This window comes from Hippichthys cyanospilos, chromosome 18 (genome assembly GCF_059441005.1).
Source record: "Hippichthys cyanospilos isolate Australia breed blue-spotted pipefish chromosome 18, RoL_Hcya_1.0, whole genome shotgun sequence".
In the NCBI taxonomy this organism is placed as follows: Eukaryota; Metazoa; Chordata; class Actinopteri; order Syngnathiformes; family Syngnathidae; genus Hippichthys; species Hippichthys cyanospilos.
The window spans coordinates 15,637,469-15,654,164 of NC_142386.1; the positions used below are offsets into that span (position 1 = coordinate 15,637,469).

The following is a 16,696-nucleotide window of genomic DNA, read 5'->3' on the forward strand; positions in this document are numbered from 1 at the left end:
ACGCAAGTCATCACGTTGAACTTCACATTTATTTTGGCTCATGTATGTGTGATGCCCACTAAAGCGTCATCACATTAGTGTGATTGTTTTATTTGGTTTCAGTATTTTGAAAGTGTGTCTATTTCATTTGTTCTTCTTTTGAGACCCAGTCTCACTGATTTTCTTTCGTGTTCGATCCAAGGGCAGTACATGTTTTGTGCACTAGGTGACAGTAATGTTTACCTGTTTTTAATCCTGATAGTGTGTTAGAGGCCCTATACGCATGCACAGTCGGTCTCCTTTAATTGCCGGAGATTCGGCGAAAAAGGTCGTGTGTATTTCGCTGTCTCCATTTATCTAACAGTTGTAACCTGTTTCCAGGTGGGTAATTGTGAAGGGAATCATATATTAGGTTGTTATCATTATGTTCTTAGTTCATTACCCATTACCCATTTATGCAATCCTAGTTCATCTTGACCCTGTCCTTAGATAGAACTGTTGACGCACGAAAGTGTGAGCCGGGACCTTGGCCCAGCTGCCGGTGGCGCCCGGCTGGCTCTTTTGTTGTGTCTTGTAATCTGCTATGCTTCTATTCAATAAAAGCCGGGGGGAACGGCTGGGCAAGTGGGAAAACTGGCGTTGGAAGACCCACGAGTTACATTTGCTCAAGCTTTTTTCCCTGCGCCGGCGTAGAAAAGTCAATCTTGGCTGGTCTGAGTTACTCTTTTTGCTGTTTAAGCAGCTAGGCTTGTCCTAGTCTTCTTTTCTGAGATTTCTCTGACAGTAATCTTTCACACATCAACTCAGGAAAATCACTTCAAAGTCAAAGTCAAGTTTATTGTCAATTTCTTCACATGTGCTTAACATACAAAGGAATCGAAATTGCGTTCCTCACTATCCTCTGCCTTTACATGTACAATAACACAGTGCAGGTGCGCAAGACGAGACAATCCTAAAAACTAGATTCTTATTATAGTAATGTAATGTGTAGTATGTTAGATCTACTCTGCCTAGTGTTGCTAAACTAATAACTAAAACTAAATACAAAAACCAGGTAGGGCAAGAGTACCCCAAGACAAGACAGAAGTAGCAGCATATGACAAGACAATCCAACAGAACGAGACAAAGCAAGACAACTCTGACTGTCTTCATTTATCTAACAGTTGTAACCTGTTTACAGGAATGTATACATATATCTGTTGGTCCAGTGGCTTCCTGGTACCTGCAACAGATTCTTGGGGGCTCGTCCGGGATCGGCTCCTTCCACTGACCTGGAGCGGATCCTAAAAATCTACACCTGTGACCTAGAGAGACCTGCCAATACCACGATTTGGATCTGCAAGATACAGAGAACTGGTGAGCTGGTCAGAAAGCTGGAGTTGGACACTCAAGGACGACGCCGTACCACCCTCAAGGCAACACCGCCGAGAGGTTTAATAGAACGCTCTTGCAGATGTTAAGGACACTGGGTACACAAGAGAAGGAACATTGGAAAGATCACCTCCATACCTTACACGCATACAACTGTACACGTCATGAGTCGACTGGGTACTCACCCTATTTTCTCATGTACGGGCGCAATCACCGTCTCCTTGTAGACTTGTTGATGGAAGAGAAAGACGCGGTGCCGCACAAAAGCTATGCAGATAAGTGGGCAAAAACGATGTCTGAAGCGTACAAGATCGCCAGCGAGAATAGTAGACATTCAAACGAGCGAGGCAAATCCTACTATGACAAGAGACTGAGAGGTATCGTTCTACGCCCTGGGGATAGAGTTCTGGTGAGGAATCTCAACGAGCGTGGTGGCCCAGGGAAACTCAGATCATACTGGGAAAAGAGGATCTACGTAGTCAAAGAGCAGGTTGCAGAAAACCCAGTGTATGCAGTCTACCCTGAGGGTGGTGATGAACAGAGAAAGAGTGCTCCATGGAAACCTGTTATTACTCGTTAATAACTTACCTGTTGAAGCGCCATCGCATTCAGCAGAATCCGACTTAAGTAAAGTTGGCAAGATATTGGCAGATTCGGACTTTCGCGATCAATACCTCTCAGATAAAACGTCGTCGAAACACCAAAGTCGCCTTTATGCCTCCTTCGTAACACAGACTACCAGCTACAATGTCAAAAAAAGACATTTGTAAAATATTTAAACCGTTTCTTTCGGTGAAAAGACGCAATTGAGCTCTATGAGCAGCAGAGGCTGGGCGAGCGCGCAAGGGACAGTCTGCAAATTACTAGATGAGGAGGGGGAAAAAAACAATAACGCCACAATTTGTGATTATGAATTCAACGAACAAATCAAAGACATTAACATAATCATATTGGGACAGTGCTTTTGAATAAAAAAAGCGTTTGTTTAATTTTGGATAATTTGTGTACTTAAAAATCATTAATAAACTGTATATTCATCTATAGCTCCAATATTGTTTAATATAAGGAGTCCAAAATCACTGGGTATTCATGACATTTTCATGATCGCACTACAACACTCGTTTTTTAAATGAATTATTTTGATAAATTTTGGGGCTTTATTTTAAATGCTTGTTAATCATTTATACCCTCAAAAAGAATCAGTGGCTCCCCTTTTTGAGTTGGGGTAAACCCTCCTAAATCACTACAACCATCAATGAAGTACTCCCAATTATGCAACAACTGCTGGTTTTCTAATAAATTCCTTTGCCTAATTTTAAGGATTTTTTAAATGCATATTGACCATAATTTACCAATATATTGATTAATAGCTCTGCTGTTGGTTGAGTTAGGGACTCCAAAATCACCACAGACAACAGTGACACCCCTCGCCTTATGCTACATTCTTTGGTTTTCAAATAAATCCCTCTGCAAAATTTTAAGGATTTTTTTATGATTACTGATCAATATTTACCATTATATTGATCAATAGCTCTGAGTTTGGTTGGGTTAAAGACTCCAAAGTCACCCCACACATCAGTGACACCCCTCCCCTTATGCTACATCCTCTGGTTTTCAAAAAAATCCCTCTGCCTAATTTTAAGGATGTTTTTTATGATTATTGATCAATAATTACCCATATATTGATCAATAGCTCTGCTGTTGGTTGGGTTAGGGACTCCAAAATCACCACACACATCAGTGGCATCCTTACCCTTAGGCTACATCCTCTGGTTTTCAAATAAAGCCCTCTGCCTAATTTTAAGGAATTTTTTATAGTTATTGATCAATAATTACCCATATATTGATCAATAGCTCTGCTGTTGATTGGGTTAGGGACTCCAAACTCACCAAACACATTAGTGACATTCCTACCCTTATGCTACAACCTCTGGTTTTCAAATAAATCCCTCTGCCTAATTTTAAGGAATTTTTTATAGTTATTGATCAATAATTACCCATATATTGATCAATAGCTCTGCTGTTGATTGGGTTAGGGACTCCAAACTCACCAAACACATTAGTGACATCCCTACCCTTATGCTACAACCTCTGGTTTTCAAATAAATCCCTCTGCCTAATTTTAAGGATTTTTTTATGATTATTGATCAATATTTACCCATATATTGATCAATAGCTCTGCTGTTGATTGGGTTAGGGACTCCAAACTCACCAAACACATTAGGTTCATCCCTACCCTGATGCTACATCCTCTGGTTTTCAAATAAATCCCTCTGCCTAATTTTAAGGATTGTTTTATGATTATTGATCAATATTTACCCATATATTGATCAATAGCTCTGCTGTTGATTGGGTTAGGGACTCCAAACTCACCAAACACATTAGGGACATCCCTACCCTTATGCTACATCCTCTGGTTTTCAAATAAATCCCTCTGCCTAATTTTAAGGATTTTTTTTGTTTATTGATCAATATTTATCAATATATTGATCAATAGCTCTGCTGTTGGTTGGGTTAGAGACTCCAAAATCACGGCACACAACAGTGGCTTACCTCCCCTTAGGCTACATTCTCTGGATTTCAAATAATACCCTCTGCCTAATTTTAAGGATTTTTTTTATGACTATTGATCAATATTTACACATATATTGATCAATAGCTCTGAGTTTGGTTGGGTTAGGGATTCCAAAATCACCACACACATCGATGACATCCCTCTCCTTATGCTACATCCTCTGGTTTTCAAATATATCCCTCTGCCTAATTTTAAGGATTTTTTTTATGATTATTGATCAATAATTACCCATATATTGATCAATAGCTCTGCTGTTGGTTGGGTTAGGGACTACAAAATCACCACACACATCAGTGGCATCCCTCCCATGAGGCTACATTTCCTGGTTTTGAAATAAGTCCCTCTGCCTAATTTTAAGGAATTTTTTATGGTTATTGATCAATATTTACCCATATATTGATCAATAGCTCTGCTGTTGGTTGGGTTAGGGACTCCAAAGTCACCCCACACATCAGTGACATCCATCCCCTTATGCTACATCCTCTGGTTTACAAATAAATCCCTCTGCCTAATTTTAAGGATTTTTTTATGATTATTGATCAATAATTACCCATATATTGATCAATAGCTCTGCTGTTGATTGAGTTAGGGATTCCAAAATCACCAAACACATTAGTGGCATCCTTACCCTTAGGCTACAATTTCTGGTTTTCAAAAAAAATCCCTCTGCCTAATTTTAAGGAATTTTTTATGGTTATTGATCAATATTTACCCATATATTGATCAATAGCTCTGCTGTTGGTTGGGTTAGGGACTCCAAAGTCACCCCACACATCAGCGACATCCCTCCCTTTATGCTACATCCTCTGGTTTACAAAAAAATCCCTCTGCCTAATTTTAAGGATTTTTTTATGATTCTTGATCAATAATTACCCATATATTGATCAATAGCTCTGCTGTTGGTTGGGTTAGAGATTCCAAAAACACCACACAACTCGGTGACAACCTTCCCCTTATGCTACATTCTCTGGTTTTCAAATAAATCTCTTTTCCAAGTTTTAAGGATTTTTTTTATGGTTATTGATCAATATTTATCCATATATTGATCAATAGCTCTGTTGTTGATTGGGTTAGGGACTCCAAACTCACCTAACACATTAGTGACATCACTCCTCTTATGCTACATCCTCTGGTTTTCAAATAAATCCCTTTGCCTAATTTTAAGGAATATTTTATCATTATTGATCAATATTTACCCATATATTGATCAATAGCTCTGCTGTTGGTTGGGTTAGGGACTCCAAAATCACAAAACACATTAGTGACATCCCTACCCTTATGCTACAACCTCTGGTTTTCAAATAAATCCCTCTGCCTAATTTTAAGGATTTTAAGGATGGGTAAATATTGATCAATAATCATAAATAAAACTCTTAAAATTAGGCAGAGGGATTTATTTGAAAACCAAAGAATGTAGCATAAGGGGAGGGGTGTCACTGATGTGTGCGATGATTTTGGGGTCCCTTACCGCACCAAACTCAGAGCTATTGATCAATATATTAGTAAATATTGATCAATAATAGTAAATAATTCCTTAAAATTAGACAAAGAGATTAATCTTAAAACCGGGGAATGTAGCATAAAGGGGTGGGATACCACCGATGTGTTTGGTGATTTTGGAGTCCCTAACCCAACCAACAGCAAAGCTATTGATCAGTATATGAGTAAATATTGCTCAATATTAATAAAAAAAAAAATCCTTAAAAATAGGCAGAGGGATTTATTTGAAAACCAAAGAATGTAGCATGAAGGGATGTTCATTGATGTTTTTGGGGAATTTGGAGTCTCTAACTCAACTAACAGCAAAGTTATTGATCAATATATTGATACATATTGATCAATAATCATAAAAAAATCCTTAAAATTAGGCAGAGGGATTTATTTGAAAACAAGAGGTTGTAGCATAAGGGTAGGGATGTCCCTAATGTGTTTGGTGATTTTGGAGTCCCTAACCCACTCAACAGCAGAGCTATTGATCAATATATAGGTAAATATTGATCCATAATCATAAAAAAATCCTTAAAATTAGGCAGAGGGACTAATTTCAAAACCAGGAAATGTACCCTAATGGGAGGGATGCCACTGATGTGTGTGGTGATTTTGTAGTCCCTAACCCAACCAACAGCCGAGCTATTGATCAATATATGTGTAAATATTGATTAATAATAATAAAATATTCTTTAAAAATAGGCAGAGGGAATTATTTGAAAACCAGAGAATGTAGCATAAGGGTAGGGATGCCACTGATGTGTGTGTTGATTTTGGAGTCTCTAACCTGACCAACAGCAGAGCTATTGATCAATATATGGGTAAATATTAATCAATAATATAAAAAAAATCCTTAAAATCTGGCAAAGAGATTTATTTGAAAACCAGAGAATGTAGCTTAATGGGAGAGATGCCACTGATGTGTGTGGTGATTTTGGAGTCCCTAACCAAACCAAACTCAGAGCTATTGATCAATATATTGGTAAATATTGATCAGTAATCATAAAAAAATCCTTAAAATTTGGCAGAGGTTTTTTTTTTTAAACCAGCGAATGTAGCATAGGGGGAGGGATGTCACTAATGTGTTTGGTGAGTTTGGAGTCCCTAACCCAATCAACAGCAGAGCTATTGATCAATATATGGGTAAATATTGATCATTAATCATAAAAAATATCTTAAAATTAGGCAGAGGGATATATATGAAAACCAGAGGATGTAGCATAAGGAGAGGGATGTCATCGGTGTGTGTGGTGATTTTGGGGTCCTTAACTCAACCAAACTCAGAGCTACTGATCAATATATTTGTAAATATTGATCAATAATAGTAAAAAAAAATCTTAAAATTAGGCAAAGAGATTAATCTGAAAACCAGGGAATGTAGCATAAGGGATGGGATACCACCGATGTGTTTGGTGATTTTGGAGTCCCTAACCCAACCAACAGCAGAGCTATTGATCAATATATGGGTAATTATTGATCAATAATCATAAAAAAAATCCTTAAAATTAGGCAGAGGGATATATTTGAAAACCAGAGAATGTAGCATAAGGAGAGGGATGTCATTGATGTGTGGGGTGACTTTGGAGTCCCTAGCCCAACCAACAGCAGAGCTATTGATCAATATATGGGTAAATATTGACCAATAATGATAAAATATTCCTTAAAATTAGGCAGAGGGTCTATTTTCAAAACCAGGAAATGTAGCCTAATGGGAGGGATGCCACTGATGTGTGTGGTGATTTTGTAGTCCCTAGCCCAACCAACAGCAGAGCTATTGATCAATATATGGTTAATTATTGATCAATAATCATAAAAAAATCCTTAAAATTAGGCAGAGGGATTTATTTGAAAACAAGAGGATGTAGCATAAGGGGAGGGATGTCACTGATGTGTGGGGTGATTTTGGAGTCTTTAACGCAACCAAACTCAGAGCTATTGATCAATATATTGGTAAATATTGATCAGTAATCATAAAAAAATCCTTAAAATTTGGCAGAGGGATTTATTAGAAAACCAGCGAATGTAGCATAAGGGGAGGGGTGTCACTGATGTGTGTGGTGATTTTGGAGTCCCTAACCCAATTAACAGCCGAGCTATTGATCAATATATGGGTAAATATTGATCAATAATGACAAAATATTCCTTAAAATTAGGCAAAGGGAATTATTTGAAAACCAGAGAATGTAGCCTAAGGGTAAGGATTCCACTGATGTGTGTGGTGATTTTGGAGTCCCTAACCCAACCAACAGCAGAGCTATTGATCAATATATGGTTAAATATTGATCAATAATCATAAATAAAATCCTTAAAATTTGGCAGAGGGATTTATTAGAAAACCAGCGAATGTAGCATAGGGGGAGGGGTGTCACTGATGTGTGTGGTCATTTTGGAGTCCCTAACACAACCAACAGCAGAGCTATTGATCAATATATTGATACATATTGATCAATAAATTAAAAAAAATTCTTAAAAATAGGAAGAGGGCTTTATTTCAAAATCAGTAAATGTAGCCTAAGGGGAGGGATGCCACTGATGTGTGTGGTGATTTTGGAGTCCCTAACACAACCAACAGCAGAGCTATTGATCAATATATGGTTAAATATTGATCAATAATCATAAATAAAATCCTTAAAATTAGGCAGAGGGATTTATTTGAAAACCAGAGGATGTAGCATAAGGGGAGGGATGTCACTGATGTTTGGGGTGACTTTGGAGTCTTTAACCCTACCAAACTCAGAGCTATTGATCAATATATGTGTATATATTGATCAGTAATCATAAAAAAATCCTTAAAATTAGGCAGAGGGACTTATTTGAAAACCAGGCAATGTAGCGTAAGAAGAAAGATGTCACTGATGTGTGTGGTGATTTTGGAATCCCTAACCCAACCAACAGCAGAGCTATTGATCAATATATGGTTAAATATTGATCAATAATGATAAAATATTCCTTAAAATCAAGCAAAGGGATTTATTTGAAATCCAGAGGATGTAACATAAGGGAAGGGATGTCACTGATGTGTTTGGTGATTTTGGAGTCCCTAAATCAATCAACAGCCGAGTTATTGATCAATTTATGGGTAAATATTGATCAATAATGATAAAATATTCCTTAAAATTAGGCAAAGAGATTTATTTAAAAACCAGAGAATGTAGCCTAAGGGTAGGGATGCCACTGATGTGTGTGGTCATTTTGGAGTCCCTAACCCAACCAACAGCAGAGCTATTGATCAATATATTGATACATATTGATCAATAAATTAAAAAAAATTCTTAAAAATAGGAAGAGGGCTTTATTTCAAAATCAGTAAATGTAGCCTAAGGGGAGGGATGCCACTGATGTGTGTGGTGATTTTGGAGTCCCTAACACAACCAACAGCAGAGCTATTGATCAATATATGGTTAAATATTGAACAATAATCATAAATAAAATCCTTAAAATTGGGCAGAGGGATTTATTTGAAAACCAGAGGATGTAGCATAAGGGGAGGGATGTCACTGATTTGTGTGGTAATTTTGGAGTCTCTAACTCAACCAACAGCAGAGCTATTGATCAATATATTGGCAAATTATGGTCAATATGCATTTAAAAAAATTCTTAAAATTAGGCAAAGGAGTTTATTAGAAAACCAGCAGTTGTTGGATAATTGGGAGTACTTCATTGATGGTGTAGTGATTTAGGAGTGTTTACCCCAACTCAAAAAGGGGAGCCACTGATTCATTTGAGGGTATAAATGATTAACAAGCATTTAAAATAAATCCCCAAAATTTATCAAAATAATTTATTTAAAAAACGAGTGTTGTAGTGTGATCATGAAAATGTCATGAATGTGCCCAGTGATTTTGGACTCCTTATATTAAACAATATTGGAGCTATAGATGGATATTCAGTTTATTAATGATTTTTAAGTACAAACATTGTCCAAAATTAAACAAACGCTTTTTTTTATCCAAAAGCACTGTCTCAATATGATTATGTTAATGTCTTTGATGTGTTCGTTGAATTCATAATCACAAATTGTGGCGTTATTGTTTTTTCCCCCTCCTCATCTAGTATTTTGCAGACGGTCCCTTGCGCGCTCACCCAGCCTCTGCTGCTCATAGAGATCAATTGCGTCTTTTCACCGAAAGAAACGGTTTAAATATTTTACAAATGTCTTTTTTTGACATTGTAGCTGGTAGTCCGTGTTATGAAGGAGGTATAAAGGCGACTTTGGTGTTTCGACGACGTTTTGTCTGAGAGGTATTGATCGCGAAAGTCCGAATCTGCCAATATCTTGCCAACTTTACTTAAGTCAGAATCCGCTGCATATGGTGTATCAGGTAGTATCTGTTGAATAATAAATCAACAACAATGTTAAAGTCAGTCAACTAACATATAAACACTTGCCGAACTTTAATCTATGAATTTACTGCATTTTTAGCCGACATTAGCGGGTTAGCAACAACTAACAACAACTACTGACTATAAAGTGCAACCTCTACACAAACGAACACAAAAAGAATAAACACTCATCGCTTACTAAACATAGGCATTAGCGTGCGTTAGCAACATAAATGATAATAAACAATAAAAAAATGAGCCTACGTTGTCATTCACTACGTCACCGTAACGAGCCGAATGACGCACGAGAACATAAAACAGAAAACGGAAATGCAACGCGACCCGACAAATTAAAAGTCTGCATTTCAAAATAAGATTACAAAAACGTCACGAACTGTAACGCTTGAAGAATTCTTAACATAGTTATCAACTAATATTACTTAGTTATTTGATGAATACAGTACTGTATTATGTACTTTTTTGCTTTTTTCAATTTTTTTCCATTTTTGCGCATTTTTTTGATTATTTTTCATTTTGAAATATTTTTAATTTTTCCTGGAAAAACCCGCGAATTACTGAGACCGCGATATCTGAGACCGCAAAGTAGGAGGGAACACTGTAACAGCGATGCTGAGACTCCCAAACCGGACACCCTCAATGCTTCAGCTGTGCCTAGAGATTCTGTCCATGAAGGTAATGAACAGAATCGATGACAAAGGCAGCCTTGGCGGAGTCCAACCCCCACAGGAAACAAATTCGACTCACTGCCGGAAATCCAGGGAATGAACAGCCCTTATCAAGGGGTGCAAGTTTGAACATGGTGTTTGTTATGGAAATCCGTGATGAGCACAGAAGTCCAATAACAAAACACCAGTCAGGTTCAGATTGGGGCCGTTCTTCCCAAATCACGCCCCCTCCAGGTCTCACTGTCATTGCCCACGTGAGCATTGAAGTGCCTCCGGTAAAACGAGGGAGTCCCCTAAAACAGGGTGGTTACAATTCTGCGGGCGTGTGTTCACTTCCGGCTTCAGCATTCCTGCATGTTTTCCTTCCACATTTGACAAGTATTCAATGACATTTTACGCTGTACTCCCAAAGTACCCCCCACAGAACTACCTGAGGTACACGGTCGAAAATCTTCTCCAAGTCCACAAAACACATGTAGATGGCCAAACTCCCATGCATCCTCGAGGATCCTGCCGAGGGTGTAGAGCAGTCATTTCCAAACCCGGTCCTCAAGGACTACCTATCCTGTATCTTTTTGATGTTTCCATCATCCAATGTAGCTGATTCAAATGATCAGGTTTGTTGTCAGGCTTCGGCTGAGCTTGCTGATGAGCTGATCATATGAATCAGGTGTGGTAGGAGGACAGAAACCTCCAAACCACGCAGCCCTAAATAGGCGGCCCTCAAGAACTGAGTTTGGACATGCCTGGTGTAGAGCTAGTCCACTGTTCCATGGCCAGGACAAAAACCACACTGCTCCTCCTGAATCTGAGATTTGACCTCCTGATGGGCCCTCCTCTCTAGCACCTTTGAATAGACTTTGCCGGGTGGGCTGAGGAGTACAATTTCTCTATAATTGGAACACAGACTCCGGTCCCCTTCTTAAAAAGGGGCCCCACCACGCCAATCTATATATCCAGAGGTGCAGTCCCCGATGTCCATGCGGTGTTGCAGAGGCGTGTCATCCAGGGTAGCCCTACAACATCCAGAGCTTTTAGGAACTCTGGGCAGATCTCATCCACCCGGCCTTGCCACCAAGGAGTTTTTTGACCACCTCAGTAACTTCAGCCCAAGAGATGGGAGAGCCTACCTTGGAGCTTCCAGACTCTGCTTCCTCAGAGGAAGATGTGTCGGTGGAATTGAGGAGGTCTTCAAAGTTTTCTGCCCTCTGGTTCACGACATCCCGAGTTGAGGTCAGCAGTGCTTCGTCTCCACTGTACACAGTGGTCCCCTAAAACAGGGTGGTTACAATTCTGCGGGCGTGTGTTCACTTCCGGCTCCAGCAATCCTGCATGTTTTCCTTCCACATTTGACAAGTATTCTTTTCAATGACATTTTATTTTCAATCGGAATCGGTGAGGGAATAACTGATCCTGCTCCACTGTAAAAACTCTACTGATGCACTACTACCAGTAAATGACAACAATGGCCCATTTTAGATATGAGATAAACAGTTTGACTGTACACTGGGAAAAATAGCTGATTTTTTGCATTGCATATACAAGGATGGGCCAGAGGTGTCACATTTCTTGCCTTTTTAGTTTGTGTTGATTTGCAGACTGTCTCCTTCTTCCGCATTGGGCGGGGCCATCGGACACTCACACCTGTTGCACATCTTGTCAGAGGGCTTTATAAGCTGGCCGGCACTTACAAGCCTTTGACGGGTTATTCCTTCGCCAAGCTCGCTTGCCATCCCGTGAATCCCAGCGCTCTTGACCTCATATCCCACCTTCTCGAGTGTTCTTGGTTTTTACTTTGTGCGTGTTATGTTTTCAAAGTCAAAGTCAAGTTTATTGTCAATTTCTTCACATGTGCTTAACATACAAAGGAATCGAAATTGCGTTTCTCACTATCCTCTGCGTTTTACATGTACAATAACAAAGTGCAGGTGCGCAAGACGAGACAAACCTAAAAGCTAGATACTTATCTATAGTAATGTAAAGTGCAGATCTACTTTGCCTAGTGTTGCTAAACTAACAACTAAAACTAAAAATTAAATACGAAAAAACAGGTATGGCAAGAGTACCCCAAGACAAGACATAGGTAGCAGCATATGACAGGACAATCCAACAGTACGAGACAAAGCAGGACAACTCTGGCTGTGGTTGTCCCAGTTGTGTGCATTTGAGGTAGCTGTTATAGTTCTAAGTGTAATCGCTAGTGCAATAGAAGTACAATTATAAATAAACATGGCAGCAGCAAGTCTGTGCAAGTTTTGAAAGTGCATGAGCAAAGTTTGAGTTTAGGTGGGGGGCCTGCTAGGTGTTTCTTCTGGCTGGGGCTGAATGTGAGAGAGAGGAGTGGAGAGAGAGTTCAGCAGTCTCACGGCCTGGTGGATGAAGCTGTTCCTGAGTCGGGTGGTGCGGGAGCGGAGGCTCCTGTACCTCTTTCCGGAGGGCAGGAGGCCTTAACAGACTGTGTGCAGGGTGGCTTGTATCGGTGACAATCGTGACGGCTTTGCGGCCGAGGTGGGTGGTGTACAGGTCTTGCAGGGAGGGGAGCGGAGTACCAATAATCCCCTCAGCTGTCCTCACGATGCGTTGTAGAGCCTTCCTGTTGTAGTCGGTGCAGCTCCCGCCCCAAAGGCTTGTGAACGATTTCTGTTGCTACTTTGTTTGCAGCCATCCCCCGTGGACTCACGCCCTCCTTGCTGCCCTTCTTTCCCGTGGACTTTTGATCCAGAGGTTCTCGTCTCGCTTTGTGTTGGTACTTTGTGACTTTGGTTTGCTACTTTGCCTTTGGACTGTTTTTGTGTTTTTCTCACGCCTTGCGTGCTCCTTTTGTTAATAAACTCAGTAAATTCACCTCTCGTGCCTGGTTGGGGTCCATTCCCATTTGGAATCCGCGAGTTATTCGTGACAAGAGGAGACCCAATGCTTTCGTTTGGTGGACTCGGTGCATAAATATTCTGTGAATGTGGGCATAATAGTGCAAATTTCAGTGTTTAAATTCAATTATTATAATATTCATTTTGAAGTATATTTGGGCTTTTAAAAATTATAGTGGAGTTATTTACATGTATACAATTGTTTATATATTGAAGTTAATTGATGGTCAAATCTCGCAATGTTTATGAGACGTGCATTTCTACGTGCATCTACGTGCGCACTTCCTGGGTTTGGGCAGTCGAGATGGTGGGGAGAAATCATCATCAACAAGCAGAACTTATGATGTATGAATAGACTCAAAGGACGCTTCAATTCCTTCACAAGCGGCAGCAGCCAACGAGTTTTCACGGTGTGAACCAAGCTTTTCTGAACTCGTCAAAGAAAACCACTTATGCTTGTGGTGCCTACGAGGCAGTTATATAATCCTTGAAAACAATATCGTGGGGATATAGAAAATGTCAAAAATGTCTCACATGGCTGACAGATGCGTTGAGATGCTTAACTCATTTGCTGTTTTCTGCTATTTCGTGGGGGGTGGGGTCATTTTGCCACTTGCTGTCGACTGAAGATGATATCGCAGTTGCTCAGGGTTCAAGTAAAGTCCAATCATGGCTCAGATGGCAAACATATCATGAGGAAACTCCGCAAGCGGGTGAGCAGTGATTGGATGGTACCTTAGACCTGACCAACAACTGTATGTATTCTTCAGTGGACAACAATCAGCAAAATTGGATCAAAACAGATGACATTTTCTGCTTAATTCATATTGGTCAATTTCAAATTTGATCAGAATGTTGTATTTCGCCTAGCAGCCGCAGACAGAAGGTAGTCTGGGGATGTGCCAAAAAAATTCATTTTAATTGGAATCGCGATTCACAGTTACTACGATTTATAATATTATAAAAGGTGATGACATCGATATTTAAACAAAACAAAAACCGATAACGCTTCCTGACGGCTTCCGTCCTAACAGGGCGATTCCACACATCAGCCACGCTCCGCTCCGCTCCGCTCCGCTCCGCTCCGCGGTGCCGTAGCACCAAGCACCGCACCCATGTTAATGAATGAGAGCAATTCCACAGCATCTGCCAAGCTCCGCTCCTCTCGGTTCCGCCAACTTTACGCAAGACTTGAAAACTTTCACAGATCAGCAAGCACTTAACAGGAAAAAGAACGTGGTCTACATCCGGTTACAAAAGCAAAATTGTGTTCTCCTTTGCTGATTGACTGAATGAAGCAAAAAGCGAATGCAAGCGTCTGCTTGTCTATGCCACTGCTATCGAGACAAAAGGAGCAAACGCTTTCCTCCTGTTAATTGGCATTAACGAACAATTAATGTGTACTCTTTGAGTTGGGTTTCAATTAATTCACTTCAAAGTTAAAACGAACGTTGTGTGTATGTACTCACTCATTGTAAATGAAGCATGTGTAACATATGTATTGTGTTTTCATTTATTCACATTTGTTTTCTGTTCTGAATGAATGTGTTAGCGCATTTGATTGAAGTGCGCGGGAAAGGAGGGAGAGTGCTCGACTACCGTCGAAAGAAAAAAAATAAACAAAGAGAGATTTGACCACGTGCTGTTTTAGCACGGCATTCACGGCTTCACAGTGAATGGGGCCCGTGTAGAGTTGTCTTCGGAGACCCGAGAACCCCTTTTTAGGATTATGGAATGAAGTGTTATCCAAGCAAACTTTAAACAAACGATCGAGTTGATGATCCCCACGCATGCGTATTTTGACTTCTCAAGGAATGTTCGGAAAGTCGCTTCCCGGCGCATCTCGAACTCAAGCAATGGGCGCGTGTGTGCTCGGTCTTTGCGGATGAGCAACAGAGCGGAGCGTGGAGGAAACGCTCTGTAAACGCTGTCATGACGTCACCAGGCAGCCTGTTCCGAGATTGGCAAACTTTCGCTGTTTGAACTCCATCTTATTTGTTCATCTTAAATGTTACTGTTCTGCCTTTCAGTTACAGTAATTTGTTCTAGACCAGGGGTGTCCAAACTTTTTGCAAAGGGGGCCAGATTTGGTGTGTTAAAAATGTAGGGAGGGCCAACCTAGGCGGGCATTCTTTACATATAACAGCAATAAATTTAAATACATTTCAGCGACCCATTCTGTGTTTCACATTTGCTTTTTAGTTTAATTTCAGCTATCTTAAGCATGTGTTTTGGTTAAATTGAAACATGCATGTCAAAATTGGATTGAAATTAAATATTGAAATTGAATATTCACTTAACTTCACTTTTTTAACACTTTAACTTTTTTGTAACGGTTGAACAGAAGTAATTGTACTCTTGGGTGCAAATTACATTTGAAACATAAAAAAATATCTCACCATGGCAGTTTAATATTTATAAAAATGGTAAATACAATAACAGAGAAATGAACAAGTAATCGTCATATCAACAAGTGCAGGGCTCATTTAAAATATGACATTAGTAACTATAACTGTTGATTAGGATTTTAAAATGGTTGTTATTCTGGAGTGAAAAGTAAAAAAAAAAAAAAAAAAAACGTTTTCAGACTGATCATAAATGATAAATGAATTGTCTGCATGAGTGTGATGGGTGAAACTGAGATCTGGAGTGCAGGACAAAGGCCAGGTGTGGCTCTATGGCAGTAGTATGGATGCACAAGATGTCTTGTGAGAGTCTGATGGCCTCACACGGCTCTATTAAGTTCATAACCGAGAATGTCTTCTCACACAAATACGTCGACCCTAACAAGCTTAGCATTTTGTTACCAAATGCTCGAATCTCTCGGGCTTGTCCTTATCCAGCTTTCGGTAAAAGTTGTAAAATATTGCTGCTGTGAGATTAAACTAGCTTCAAGATGTCATGTGTGTGTGTTTTGCTCTGTGCCTAGGCAGTGTTTGATTGTGCCACGAGGGGGCGGGGTCACCAGCCTTGCGCACCTGTTCCCCATTACCCATCTGGGTCTTTTTAAGGCTGGTCGCTACAGGAGAGCGACGTTGGGTTATTCCTTCGCCATACTCCCTGCGCACAGTGAACTCCCATGCTTCGCGTCCCTCTCGCTTGTGATTCTTTTGATTGGTACTTTTCTCTAGTTGTATTTTTGCTCGCTTTATGGTTTTTGTTGTTACTTTGTTCCTAGTCGTTCTCCTGTAGCCTCCGCCCCCTCGTTGCCTTACTCCTCAGTTGGACTGGTCCCTCCTAGACGTTCTCGTCTCTCCCTTATTTCGTACTTTGTGACTTTTGTTTGTACTTTCCTGTTCCCTTTTTGGACACCCTTTTTTCCACGCTTTGTTGTAATAAACTCTTTGAACCCAACCCCTCGGTTGTCAGTCACATCCTGTTTGGGCTCGGGATCCCTCGTGACACGA

The 16,696-nt window shown here is 39.9% G+C and overlaps 1 long non-coding RNA gene across 1 annotated transcript; it reads right to left on the reverse strand.

Moving 5' to 3' along the window:
* Positions 1-795: 795 nt before the first annotated feature.
* LOC148409147 (uncharacterized) lies at positions 796-2,201 on the reverse strand. The gene is made up of 2 exons (XR_015868590.1): positions 1,536-2,201; positions 796-1,444 (listed from the first exon to the last, which is right to left on the reverse strand). It is a non-coding gene; the product is annotated as an uncharacterized LOC148409147 (long non-coding RNA).
* Positions 2,202-16,696: the final 14,495 nt, after the last annotated feature.